Below are 13,937 nucleotides of genomic sequence, written 5' to 3' on the forward strand. Positions count from 1 at the left end.
TAACACCAAATATGAACCCTAACACTAACACTAACCCTAACCCTAAATGCTAACCCTAACCCTAACCCTAACTCTAAATACTAACCTTAACAGCTACCATAACCCTAACCCTAACCATAACCCTAAATGCTAACTCTAACACTAACTCTAACCCTAACCCTAACCCTAACCCTAAATGCTAACCTAACCCTAACCCTAATCCTAAACACTACCCCTAACCCTAATCCTAACCCTAACCCTAAATGCTAACCTTAACAGCTACCATAACCTTAACCCTAAAAGCTAACCCTAACCCTAACTCAAACTCTAACGCTAACCCTAAATGCTAGCCTAACCCTGATCCTAACCCTAAACACTACCCTTAACCCTAAACCCTAACCCTAACCCAAACCCAAATCATAACCCAAACCCTGACCCTAACCCTAACCCTAAATGCTAACCTTAACAGCTACCCTAACCTTAACCCTAAACCTAGCCCTAAATGCTAATCGTAACCATAACCATAACCGTAACCCTAAATACTAACCTAACCCTAACTCTAACACTAATCTTAAACACTACCCCTAACCCTAACCCTAACCCTAACCCTAAATGCTAACCCTAACCCTAACCCTAAATGCTAATATTAACAACTACCATAACCCTAACCCTAATCCTAACCCTAAATGCTAACCCAACCCTAACTCTAACCCTAACGCAAACACTAAATGCTAACCTAACACTAATCCTAACCCTAAACACTTAGCCTAATCCTAATGATTAACCCTAACCCTAACCCTAAATGCTAAATCTAACCCTAACCCTAACCCTAAATGCTAACTGTAACTATAACCTTAACCCAAACCCTAAATGCTAACCTAACCTTAACCCTAAACACTATCCCTAACCCTAAACCCAAACCATAACCCTAACCTTAAAAGTTTACCCTAACCCAAAATGCTAACCCTAACCCCGACCATAACTCTAACCCTAACGCTAACGCTAACCCTAAATGCTAACCTTAACAACTACCAAAACCCTAACCCAAAATGCTAACCTTAACCCTAACGTTAACCCTAAATGCAAACCTAACCCGAACCCTAACCCTAAACACTACCCCTAACATTAAACTCTAACCCTAACCCTAACCTTAACCCTAACTCTAACCCTAACCCTAAATGCTAACCCTAACCCTAACCCTATCCCCAAATGCTAACCCTAATCCTAACCCTATCCCCAAATGCTAACCTTAACAGCAACCCTAACCCTAAATGCTAACCATAACCATAACCCTAAATGCTAACCTAACCCTAATCCTAACCCTAAATAATACTCCTAACCCTAAACCCTAACCGTAACCCTAACCCTAAATGCTAACCCTAACCCTAACCCTAAACACTAACCCTAACCCTAAATATTAATCCTAACCCAAACCCTAAATGCTAATCCTAACCCTAACCCTAAATTCTAACATTAACAGCTATCGTAACCCAAACCCTAACCCTAACCCTAAATGCTAACCTTAACAGCTACCCTAACCTTAACCTTAAACCTAACCCTAAATGCTAACTGTAACCATAACCGTAACCCTAAATGCTAACCTAACCCTAACCCTAACACTAAACCTAAACACTACCCATAACCCTAACCTTAACCCTAAATACTAACCTTAACAGCTACCATAACTCTAACCCTAATCCTAACCCTAAATGCTAACCCTAACCTAACTGTAACCCTAACTCGAACCCTAAATACTAACCTAACCCTAACCCTAACCCTAAACACTTAGCCTAACCCTAATGATTAATCTTAATTCTAACCCTAACCCTAACCCTAAATGCTAAACCTAACCCTAAATGCTAACCTAACCCTAACCCTAACACTAAACCTAAACACTACCCCTAACCCTAACCTTAAATGCTAACCTTAACAGCTACCATAACTCTAACCCTAAACACTTAGCCTAACCCTAATGATCAACCCTAACTTTAACCCTAACCCTAACCATAATTCTAACACTAAATGCTAAACCTAACCCAAAATGCTAACCTTAACAGCTACCTAACCCTAACCCTAAATGCTAACCGTAACTATAACCCTAACCATAACCCTAAATGCTAACGTAACCCTAACCCTGAACACTACCCCTAACCCAAAACCCAAACCATAACCCTAACCTTAAAAGCTAACCCTAACCCCGACCATAACCCTAACCCTAAATGCTTACCTAACCCAAACCCTAATGCTAACCCTAAATGCTAACCTTAACAACTACCAAAATCCTAACCCTAAATGCTAACCTTAACCTTAAATGCTAACCTAACTCGAACCCTAACCCTAAATACTACCCCTAACATTAAACCCTAACCCTAACCCTAACTCTAAATGCTAACCCTAACCCTAACCCTATCCCCAAATGCTAATCTTAATAACAACCCTAACTCTAACCCTAACCCTAAATGCTAACCGTAACCATAACCCTAACCATAGCCCTAAATGCTAACCTAACCCTAATCCTAACCCTAAACAATACTCCTAACCCTAAACTTTAAACCCTAATCCTAACCCTAAGCCTAAATACTAATCCTAACCGTAATCCCAACTCTAACCCTAAATGCTAACATTAACAGCTACCGTAACCCTAATCCTAACTCTAACCCTAACGCTAACCCTAAATGCTAACCTAACCCTAACCCTAATGATTAACCCTAACCCTAATCCTAACCCTAACCGTAATCTTAACCCTAACCCTAACCCTAACCCTAAATGCTAACCATAACCATAACCCTAACCTTAATCCTAAATGCTAACCTAACCCTAACCCTAACCCTAACCCTAAATGCTAACCATAACCATAACCCTAACCTTAATCCTAAATGCTAACCTAACCCTAACTTTAACCCTAAATGCTAACTTTAACAGCTACCCTAACCCTAAATGTTAGCCGTAACCATAATCCTAACCCTAACCCTAAATGCTAACCTAACCCTAAACACTACCCCTAACCCTAAACCCTAACCTTAACCCTAAATGCTAACTTTAACCCTAACCCTAACCCTAACACTATTCCTAACCCTAACCCTAAATGCTAATCCTAACCCTAACCTTAACCCTAACCCTAAATGCTAACCTTAACAGCTACCATAATCCTAAACCTAACCCTAACCCAAAATGCTAACCTTAACCCTAACGCTAAACCAAAATGCTAACCTAACCCTAACCCTAACCCTAACCCTGACCCTAACCATCACCCTAACCTTAACCCTAACCCTAACCCTAAATGCTAACCCTAACATTAACTCTAACCCTAAATGCTAACCTTAATAGCTACCCTAACCCTAATTCTAACCAAAACCCTAACTCTAACCCTAACCCTAACCTTAAATTCTAACCATAATCCTAACCTTAACCCTAATCGTAATCTTAACCCTAACCCTAAATGCTAACCATAACCATAACCCTAACCCTAACCCTAAATGCTAATCTAACATTAACCTTAACCCTAAACACTAACCCTAACCCTAACCCTAAATGCTAACTTTAACAGCTACCCTAACTCTATCCCTAACCCTAAATGCTAACCATAACCATAACCCTAACCCTAACCCTAAATGCTAACCTAATCCTAACCCTAACCCTAAACACTACCCCTAACCCTAAACCCTAACCCTAACCTTAACCCTAAATGCTAACCTTAACCCTAACACTATTACTAACCTTAACCCTAAATGCTAACCATAACCCTAACCTTAACCCTAATCCTAAATGCTAACCTTAACAGCTACCATAATCCTAAACCTAACCCTAACCCAAAATGCTAACCTTAACCCTAACGCTAAACCAAAATGCTAACCTAACCCTAACCCTGACCCTAACCATCACCCTAACCTTAACCCTAACCCTAACCCTAAATGCTAACCATAACATTAACTCTAATCCTAAATGCTAACCTTAATAGCTACCCTAACCCTAATCCTAACCATAACCCTAACCCTAACCTTAAATTCTAACCATAACCATAACCCTAACCCTAAATTCTAACCTAACCCTAACCCTAACCCTAAACACTACCCCTAACCCTAAAGCCTAACACTAACTCTAACCCTAAATACTAACCCTAACCCTAACCCTAAATGCTGGTCCTAACCCTAACCTAACACTAACCTTAAATACTAACCTTAACAGTGATGTGAGAAAATCTTCGGTAAAGAATTTCTCAAAATAAGCGCGTTGTAAGTATAGATCTAAACCGATAACTAAATCTCAATCAAATTTAATTTGTTTGTCACTTAAGCAAACCCAAAAAAAATCAACCGAAGTATTTAAACCTCGAGTCGTGTCTCAAGGAATTGCAGCGAAGTGTACTTATAATTGGCTATGAAAAAGTATATTTTTGGATTTTGAAATAAGGAACAAGTAATGTAAATAATAAGGAAATAGAATAACAACTAAGAAAAGTCCTAGCAAGGATTGAGAATTGGAATTTATATCCTCATTGTCATTGTCAATTATGATGGTAATTGCAATTTACTCTCACTTAGTTAACCTCTAACAATTGAAGGTAAGTCAAGTGAGCAATTCAACTTGAATTCACAAGTCCTAATCAAATACTACAGTTAGTGAAGCTCAAGTCAACTAGCAACCTTCAATCACCAACTAACAAAAGACTTTGACAATTCAAGAGTCTCTAATTGATCAATCCAAGTTAAGAATAGAAAAATCTAATTTAAAATCCTACCAAGTATTTTATCAAACACTTGATAGACACAAAACAAAAACATAGAAAATTGACAAGACATAAGAAATTCTAAGACTACCAAAGCAAGAAAATAACAATAACAAAGCAATTGAACAATAAGAAACATGAACCATGAATTGCATTAATGAAAGTTGAGAGTAACACATGAGTTCATAAACTAAATTAGCAAAATAAAGGAACCAATAAGAGAAATAGATAGCTAAAGTACTAGAATAAGTAAGAGTAGAAGAAAGCTAAATTAAAGCAAGGTAGAATTCTGAGATTGAGAATGAACAAGACTAAAAACCCTAAAACCTAAAGAGAGGAGAGAGCCTCTCTCTCTCTCTAGAAAAACTACATCTAAACCTAATATGTGAATGTGAATGAAATGATTGAATGATTCCTCCATTCTGCTCTACTCTACAGCCTCTAATCTTCATTTTTGGGCTTAAAACTGGGTCCAAATGAGCCCAGAAATTGCCCTCAGCGAATTCTGATATCTGCAGCACGTGACGCTTTGTCACGCGTACGCATCAGCCACGTGTACGCGCCGATTTGACAATTTGCTGGACACGCGTACGCGTCATCCACGCGTGCGCGTCGCTCGCCTCCTGCGCCAGTCACGCGTACGCGTCGCTACCAGCTTCTGAATTCCTCATTTTCTTGTGTTCCTTCCACTTTTGCATGCTTCTTTTCCATTCTCTAAGCTATTCCTGCCCTAGAAAACCTGAAATCACTTAATGCACATATCACGGCATCGAATGGTAATAAGAGAGGATTTAAAATAGCAAATTTAAGGCTAAAGAAGCATGTTTTCAATCATAGCACAAAATTAGGAAGGAAAATGTAAAACATTTGAATTATATGAATAAGTGTGAGAATAGTTGGTAAAATCCACTGAATTAAGCACAAGATAAACCCTAAAAATGGGGTTTATCAAACAGCTACCAAAACCCTAACCCTAACCCTAACCCTAAATGCTAACCCTAACCCTGACTCTAACCTTAATGCTAACCCTAAATGCTAACCTAACTGATGACTTGCATCATCTATCTCTTTCTCTTATCTAAAAAGACCATAAAAAGACCATAATCTCATTCAATCAATGCAATTTCATGAAGAAAATGGTGAATATTATGGTACATTGCTTAGAAATGAGTTTGTGCTGAATTTCAGGTGAAAAGAGCAACAAAAAGGGGAGGAAACAATAAGAAGAAGTTGGGCGTGTGAAGCTGGGCGTCCCACTTAAAACAAACGTCATAAGATAGTATGGGCGTGACACGCCAGCACCAGAGCGTGGCACACCAGTTGACAATTCCAGAAGAGGATTCTTGAAGGTTTAACAAGGGCGTGGCACGCCAGGGCCAAGCGTGGCACGCCAACTATATTTTCCAGAGAAGCATTCTTGGAGCTTTAACAATGACGTGGCACGCCAAGGCCAGGCATGGCACGCCAACTATATTTTTCAGAGAGAAAGTTTGAAGATCACAAAGGGGGCGTGGCACGCCAAGCTAGGCATGGCACACCAACCCCTTCATACACTATGGGCGTGCCACTTGAACTTGAAGGCGTGGCACACTAGTTCACAATTCTAGAAGGGGGACTTGAAAGCTCAACACTGGGCGTGCCACTTGATATCGAAAGCGTGGCACGCCAACCTCACCCATGACTTGGGCGTGCCACTTGGGTAATAGGCGTGGCACGCCAAGCTTGAAGAAGCTCACACCACCAAGGGCGTGCCACTTGGACTCAATGGCATGGCACGCCAATACACTTAACCAGAGGAGCATGAAGGAAGTACTAATGCTGGGCATGCCACTTGATGTCGAAGGCGTGGCACGCCAACTCAAGCAACCAGGGGAGAAGAAGACTAGGTGTGCCACTTGAGAGTTAAGGCATGGCACGCCAGGACAAGATAACTATGGGCGTGCCACTTAAATGCTGGGCGTGACACGCCTCTCACTTCTCATTCATTCACTATCAAAGGGCGTGGCACGCCACCAACTGGGCGTGGCATGCCAGTGTTGTTTTCTAGAGGGGAAGATTGAAGCATTACCAAGGGCGTGGCACGCCAGTATTACCTTCCAGAGAGGATGGATGGAGTGCACACTATGGGCGTGGCACGCCAGACCTGGGCATGCCATGCTGGTTCAAGGTTCCAGAGAAGAGGATCAAGAGGGAAGAGCCTGGGCGTGCCACTTGAACTCGAAGGCGTGGCACGCGAGGCTAACTAAGCAAGAAGAGACCCTGGGCGTGCGACTTGGGCTCGAAGGCGTGGCACGTCAAGGTAGTTAATGAACAAGGCGTGCTACTTGAAGAGGCAGGTGTGGCACGCCAAGCCAAGCAGAGTAGCTAGGTGTGGCATGCCACTCAAACGCCAGCACACGTCAGACACATGCTTTATTTCATGAGTTTTTCCTTTTCCCTCTTGTTGTAGTTTTATTTTCTCTTTTGTATTTTCTTAATTCTAGTACTGAAAAGGAAGTTAGTTAGTAGGTAGAGATTGAATACTTAGCTTTAGTTTTACTTTTCATCTTCTCCATCTCTTGTACTTTTCTCTAAGCTATGAGTAGCTAAACTCCCTCTCATTGAGAGAGGGAGCTCTATTATACTTGATGGATTGATGATAGTGAATTTATTCTTCTCTTCATCTTCTCTTTGATTTGCTAGAAGGAATTTCGTTCTTAATGCTAGTGTTCAATCATCTTGGGAAAGAGGTTGAATGCAAAATGGGTTTCATGGAAACCTTGGAAAAGAAAACATGAAACCATGCTTGAAATCTCTTCTCACAATTGAGTAGATCTGGGTTTTGGGATAGGATATGGTGATATGAAATCTACCCACTATTTGGATTTATGAAGATGTGTGGTATAATCAGGGACCAAGCAAATCTCTCTTTATGAGCAATTAGACCAAGGAATTGGCTGATTATCAAGATTTGAGAGATTGAATCACCAAGGGATTGGGGTTCAATCAATCATGATTGCCAAGAGGTCAATGAGTTGCATGATTGAAGATGAGATGAGTTGAATTTACTCCAAAGAGAACAACATCTCCTAATCCCAATGAATTCTCCCATTCTTATCTTCCACATTCTTTATAGCTTTCTTTAAATTCTATTATTCCCCATTCCCATTTACAATTCAGCCATTTATGTTTCAGTTCTTTACATTCTTGCCATTTACTTTTCTGCACTTTATTGCTTTCTTTTACTTTTGAGTCATTTACATTTCTGTTATTTAATTTTCTGCATCCAATACTCTTTTTATTGATTAGCTTAACTAAATTCATTCATCAACTAAAATTGCTCAATCAATTAATTTCTGTGGATTCGACCCCACTCCACTGTGGGTTATTACTTGACGATAATTTGGTGTGCTTGCCAAAGAACGGATTCATTTTATAAGGGGAGTGAATTCCGGCCATCAAGTTTTATGGCGCCGTTGCCGAGGATTGATTTTGAATTGACAATGATTAAGTTGATGAGTATTTAGATTAAGTATTTTTTTTGTTAGTTCCGTTACTTTCATTCTTCATATTTTTCCTTTTCTTTCTTCATTTCGTTTAGTTTTTACCTGTTCATTGTTTGTATGCTAAACTCTAACAAGAAGCACACTAACTGTTTGATACTTTGCATCACTTAATTTTTTACTTACCCACCCTTCTTCCATAAGGGTGCTAATCTCTTGTTTAGATTTTATTTTTTTTGTGTATGACAGGGAGAAGAAGAGTTGAAATCTCCTACGATTTTGAACTAAAGAGAACATTCTTAAGATTGAAAAGAAAAGCGGTGGCCAGAGGCAAAAGAGTGGTTAGTGAAGAAGAAGAAGAAGAAGATGATCTAACTCAAACTATGGAAGGAGAAGCACACAACCACCATGAAGGAGTTGTTGGCAACCATGCTTCACAAAAAAGGAGAGTGCTAGGCTCTTACATAAATCTCAATCCTGGGAATTATGGGAGTAGCATTTTGAGGCCCAACATACATGCCAACAATTTTGAGCTCAAACTACAGCTAATCACTCTTGTTCAGAATAATTGTTCCTTTGGAGGAAATGCTCAAGAAGACCCTAACCAACACCTAACCACATTCCTGAGGATTTGTGACACTATGAAGTCAAATGGTGTTCATCCGAACACTTACAAACTACTCTTGTTTTCTTTTTCTCTTAAGGATAAAGCATCAAAGTGGCTGGAATCATTTTCTAAGGAGAGCTTGACCACTTGAAAAGATGTGGTGAATAAGTTCTTAGAAAGGTTCTACCCTCCACAAAGAATCAATAGGCTGATAGTTGAGGTGCAAACCTTCAGACAACAAGATGGGGAGACTCTCTGGCTAGGTGATCGGTTCTTGATTAATCCGGTTGAACCAATCGGTTCGGTTCAATTTTTAGAATAATGATATTAATATACTAATTACAAATATGATTATATTAATATATGATCTAATATGTTCTCTAATTAAAAAAATTATCTCTTTTTTGTAACCTTATATGTCTATTATTAATATATTAATTGTGATGGGCACGTTGTAATTATATATATATAAACATATTTTTCTGTGTTATACATATATACACAGATAGGGCAATTCGTTATAGGCTATTTAGTATATATACAAATTAGGGTATATAACCTATTACTTAATAATAGTTTATATATTAATAATTTATATAGTTAGTAATAATAGAATAAAATATTATTTAGGTTATATATAAATATATAAATATAGTATTAACTTAATAGCGTATAATATTAGTATAGGTTATATAGTTATATATTAATATATAGGTTATGTTATATACCCTAATATATATTCCTATAGGTAATTAGTTAGGGTATTAACTATATAGTTAATATATTTATAGATTATATATAAATAACTTAATTACCTATATATGATAACTAATGATATATCTATTATTACCCTATATAATTATGTTATATACCTTAATATATTAGTTACCTAATATATACCCTAATAATATAATATTACCTATAACTATATAGGGCAAAATACTAAAATAAATCAAGGAGAAGAAATTTTTACGCAAATCCGTTAAACCAAAAATTATTTCATGATTAAACCAATGTATGTTTATATGTAGTTCGAATCAACTAAATTCGAATTTGATCTACACATAATTTGAATCATGTTGTTTCGAATTATACACAAAACTCACACACACTAATTCAAATCAACCTGATTTGAATTATACACATACAATAATTCGAATCAGATTGATTCGAATTACACCTCATTTATTAAAAAAAATTAATAATTTATTAAAAAATTTATTTAAAAAAATAATAATTTAAAATTAAAAAAATATATATTTTATTTCATGCATTAAAAAAATCTAACAAAATATTTAATTACGAGACTTCTTTAAAATATTAACGAGCTATCAATTCGAATTCCATACAATACTCTTTTGTCCATTTTTAATAGCTCATGAATATTTTTTAATAAATTTTTTTAAATTATATGGTGAGATATTACATGATTCGAATTACGCATGGGAAGTTCAATCACTCTGATTCGAATTATATGGTGAGCAATTCGAATTCTATACAATACTCTCCTGCCCATTCTTGATAGCTCATGAATATTTTTTAATAAATTTATTTTAATCATACCACAAAAAATATTTTATTCTATGCAAAATAATTTAAAAATGGCTTAAAAGATGTTAGGAGTACTATAAAAATTTGTAATGACTTAGGACATTAAAGAAATACTACAAACTTTTATAGTACTCATAACATTTTTAAGCCATTTTTTAAAATTATTTTGTATAGAATAAAATATATTTTTTAATTGTTTTGGATGGAATAAAATATTTTCTTTAATTTCTAAATTATTATTGACTATGTAGAGTATTTTATTTAAAATTTGTGTACATGCATGTATTTACCTAAGTCATTAGAACATTACAAATTTTTATAGTACTCCTAACATTTTTTTAATCAATTTTTAAAATTATTTTGCATAGAATAAAATATTTTTTTGTGGTATAGTTAAAATAAATTTATTAAAAAATATTCACGAGCTATCAAGAATGGGTAGAAGAGTATTGTATAGAATTCGAATTGCTCACCATATAATTCGAATCAGAGTGATTGAACATCCCCATGCGTAATTCGAATCATGTAATATCTCACCATATAATTTAAAAAAATTTATTAAAAAATATTCATGAGCTATTAAAAATGGACAAAAGAGTATTGTATGGAATTTGAATTGATAACTCATTAATATTTTAAAGAAGTCTCGTAATTAAATATTTTGTTAGCTTTTTTTAATATATGAAATAAAATATATATTTTTTTAATTTTAAATTATTACTTTTTTTAATAAATGAGGGTGTAATTCGAATCAACCTGATTAGAATTATTGTATGTGTGTAATTCGAATTAGATTGATTCGAATTAGTGTGTGTGAGTTTTGTGTATAATTCGAAGCAACATTATTCGAATTATGTGTAGATCAAGTTCGAATCTAGTTAATTCGAACTATATATAAACATGCATTGATTGATTCATGAACTAAATTTTGGTTTGGCGGATTTGCATAAAAATTTCTTCTCCTTAGCTTATTTTAGTGTTTTGCCCTTAGTTATATATTAGTATATATTACTTAACTATTAATAGGTTATATATTACCCTAATATTAGTCATAGGTTATATATTATATAATTATATAGGTTAATGATATACCAATATTATCTATATATTTTGATAAATAATTAATAAATATAACTTAATAACCTATATTAATTAGGCAATTAGGTTATATTAATATATTTAACTAATATGTATATATTATAATAATTTAACTAATTAATTTAGATAATACACTAATATATATCTTATATAAATAGGATATAATATATTATGGTTAATATATAACATTACCTATATTATTAGAGTATAACTTAGTTATATAGTCCTATTATTAAGGTTATTTATTAACCCTAATATAATAAACTTATAGGGTAATACTATTTTTATTATATTAGGGTAATACTAATATATTTTTATTATATTGTTATAATTATTAGTATAAATATATTATCTTATACATAGGGTAAAATACAATGTAACCCTATTTGTATATAATATATATTATTTAGTAACCGTATTTTTTAATATTATAAATTAACCGTAGATATTAGGGATGTTCAAAATCGATTCAAATCGATCAAAATCAATCAACCGAACTAAATAAACCGATAACCGAATAAATCGATAACTGAAAAAATAAAAAAATTGAAATTTTGCAGTTTTTTGTTCGGTTCGATTCGATTTTTGATTTTCGATTTTAATTCCAAAAACTTGAACCAAACCAAACCGAACCAATAAACTTAACTACTCATAAGTTAATTTACAAAACTATCCCCACTTCTACACTTTACCTACCTAAACCCTAATCCACTCACACACACTCACTCACTCTGAAGAAGAAGCGCCACACACTCCTATCTAACTATCTCACTCACGCACACAAACTGCTCTCTCACTCACTCAGTGTCAGTCACCACTCTCCTCTCTCTCAGTCACAGATTTACAGTCATTCACTCTTTGCTGCCGTCGCCGTCCAGCAAAGGGCAGAACCTGTCGTTTTTATCTCGTCGTCCGTCGAAGCCTCACGACATCCATCAGCGTCGTCTAGCAGCGGCGTCGTTCTCAGTGTGGTCGCTCTCGGCAGCTGCGTGCGTTAGGCTCCGTCATCTTCAGCCTCTCCACCGTTGTTCATGGCCCTCTGCCAGCCGCCATACTTCGTCGTTCTCAGTCTCTGCGCATCCATGGTTGCAATGGAGTCTCAGGTATCACTTGTTCATTCTTTGTTCTGATTTCTTGTTTATTATGATTTTTAAAATTTTCAAGCCTAAGGATTTTTATTTATTTAATTCTATTTGTAAATTGTGTTTACTTGCTGAAACTTGCAAATTCTTTGTTCTGATTCCTTAGGATTTTTTTTAGGTTTGTTTGTGAATTTTGTTTTATTTGCTAGAATTCGTTGTTATGGTTCTGATTTTTAAAACAATACAAAAATTGAGACACGAACCCTGTTATCCTACTTTGAAGATTGAGATTAAAATAAGTTAATGAATGATATTTCAAACAAGTTTCTGTACATGTTATAAGTTAGAAATTTTTTTGATTTCCATTTTGAAGGTTAGTTAGGCCAAGAGGGTAATGATTATCCAATATAATTTAGTTTCATTGTCTAGTGATCACATATCTCTAGCCTATGTTGGATTTTAACTTAAATAAATATAACTCAGTTTCATTGTTTGGTATTCATTTTTTAGTTATAACTCAGTTTCTGATTTCAGGTTCTTTGCTTGCTAAACAATGTTTTGCTATCGTCCTAGCATCTTTCCTTCTCTTAGGGTTTTTAATTTCTTCTTAATTCTGTTTTTAAATCCTTTTTAATTGTCATAATTTGTTGTTATGATTCTGATTTTTAAATTCTGTTTTAAAAATTTTCAAGTCTTAGGGTTTTTTTTAATTCTATTTATTTCTCACAATTTGTTGTCATAATTCTATTTTTAATCTATCATTTGTTACTTGCTGATTTTTGTTAGGATTATTTGCTGATGGCTCTGATTGTTTAATTTCATTGTTTTTGTTTTTGTTAATTATAATCTGATTATTTGTTAGGATTATTTGTTGATAGCTCTGATTGTTTAATTTCATTGTTTTTGTTCTTGTTGATTTTAATCTGATTCTTTTAATTTGGTTGTTTTATCTTTTTGGTGGGTTGAATTTTTAAGCTTCTGTTGGCGACACGAAGATGAAGGGGTTGTGATCCTTAGAGTAATGAAAAATTGGGAATATATGATATACATAATTTGGAGGATTGGGCAAAAGAAAAATATAATGGTGCAAATCTATACTTACACAATGCCAATGTTTCCTTTAATTTGTTGAACTTTGAACTATCTTAGTTATTCTATTGTAATATTGCAGACTATTTTTAGCTATTTTGCTACACTCTCATCCCTCAACTCGCTCATTTTCATGATTAATTGAACTTGATTTTTACTAGATAAGTTCCACTAATTTGTCGTGAATGTTGCAGCCTTCATAGCAATTTTACTATTTTTTTATACTTCAGTCTTGGCTCTAACATTTCTTGCAGTTTTAAGCTTTTTTTTTTTCTGAAATTAATTGAAAACCGAACAAATCGAACCAAATCAAACCAAACCGA

General features: G+C 35.0%; 1 long non-coding RNA gene across 1 annotated transcript; it reads left to right on the forward strand.

Annotated features, from left to right (window-relative positions):
* Window positions 1-12,177: 12,177 nt before the first annotated feature.
* Window positions 12,178-13,832, forward strand: LOC114925000 (uncharacterized). The gene is made up of 2 exons (XR_011870437.1): window positions 12,178-12,546; window positions 13,501-13,832. It is a non-coding gene; the product is annotated as an uncharacterized lncRNA (long non-coding RNA).
* The last annotated feature ends 105 nt before the right edge of the window (window positions 13,833-13,937 follow it).

Source organism: Arachis hypogaea, chromosome 13 (assembly GCF_003086295.3).
Source record: "Arachis hypogaea cultivar Tifrunner chromosome 13, arahy.Tifrunner.gnm2.J5K5, whole genome shotgun sequence".
Lineage (NCBI taxonomy): Eukaryota > Viridiplantae > Streptophyta > Magnoliopsida > Fabales > Fabaceae > Arachis > Arachis hypogaea.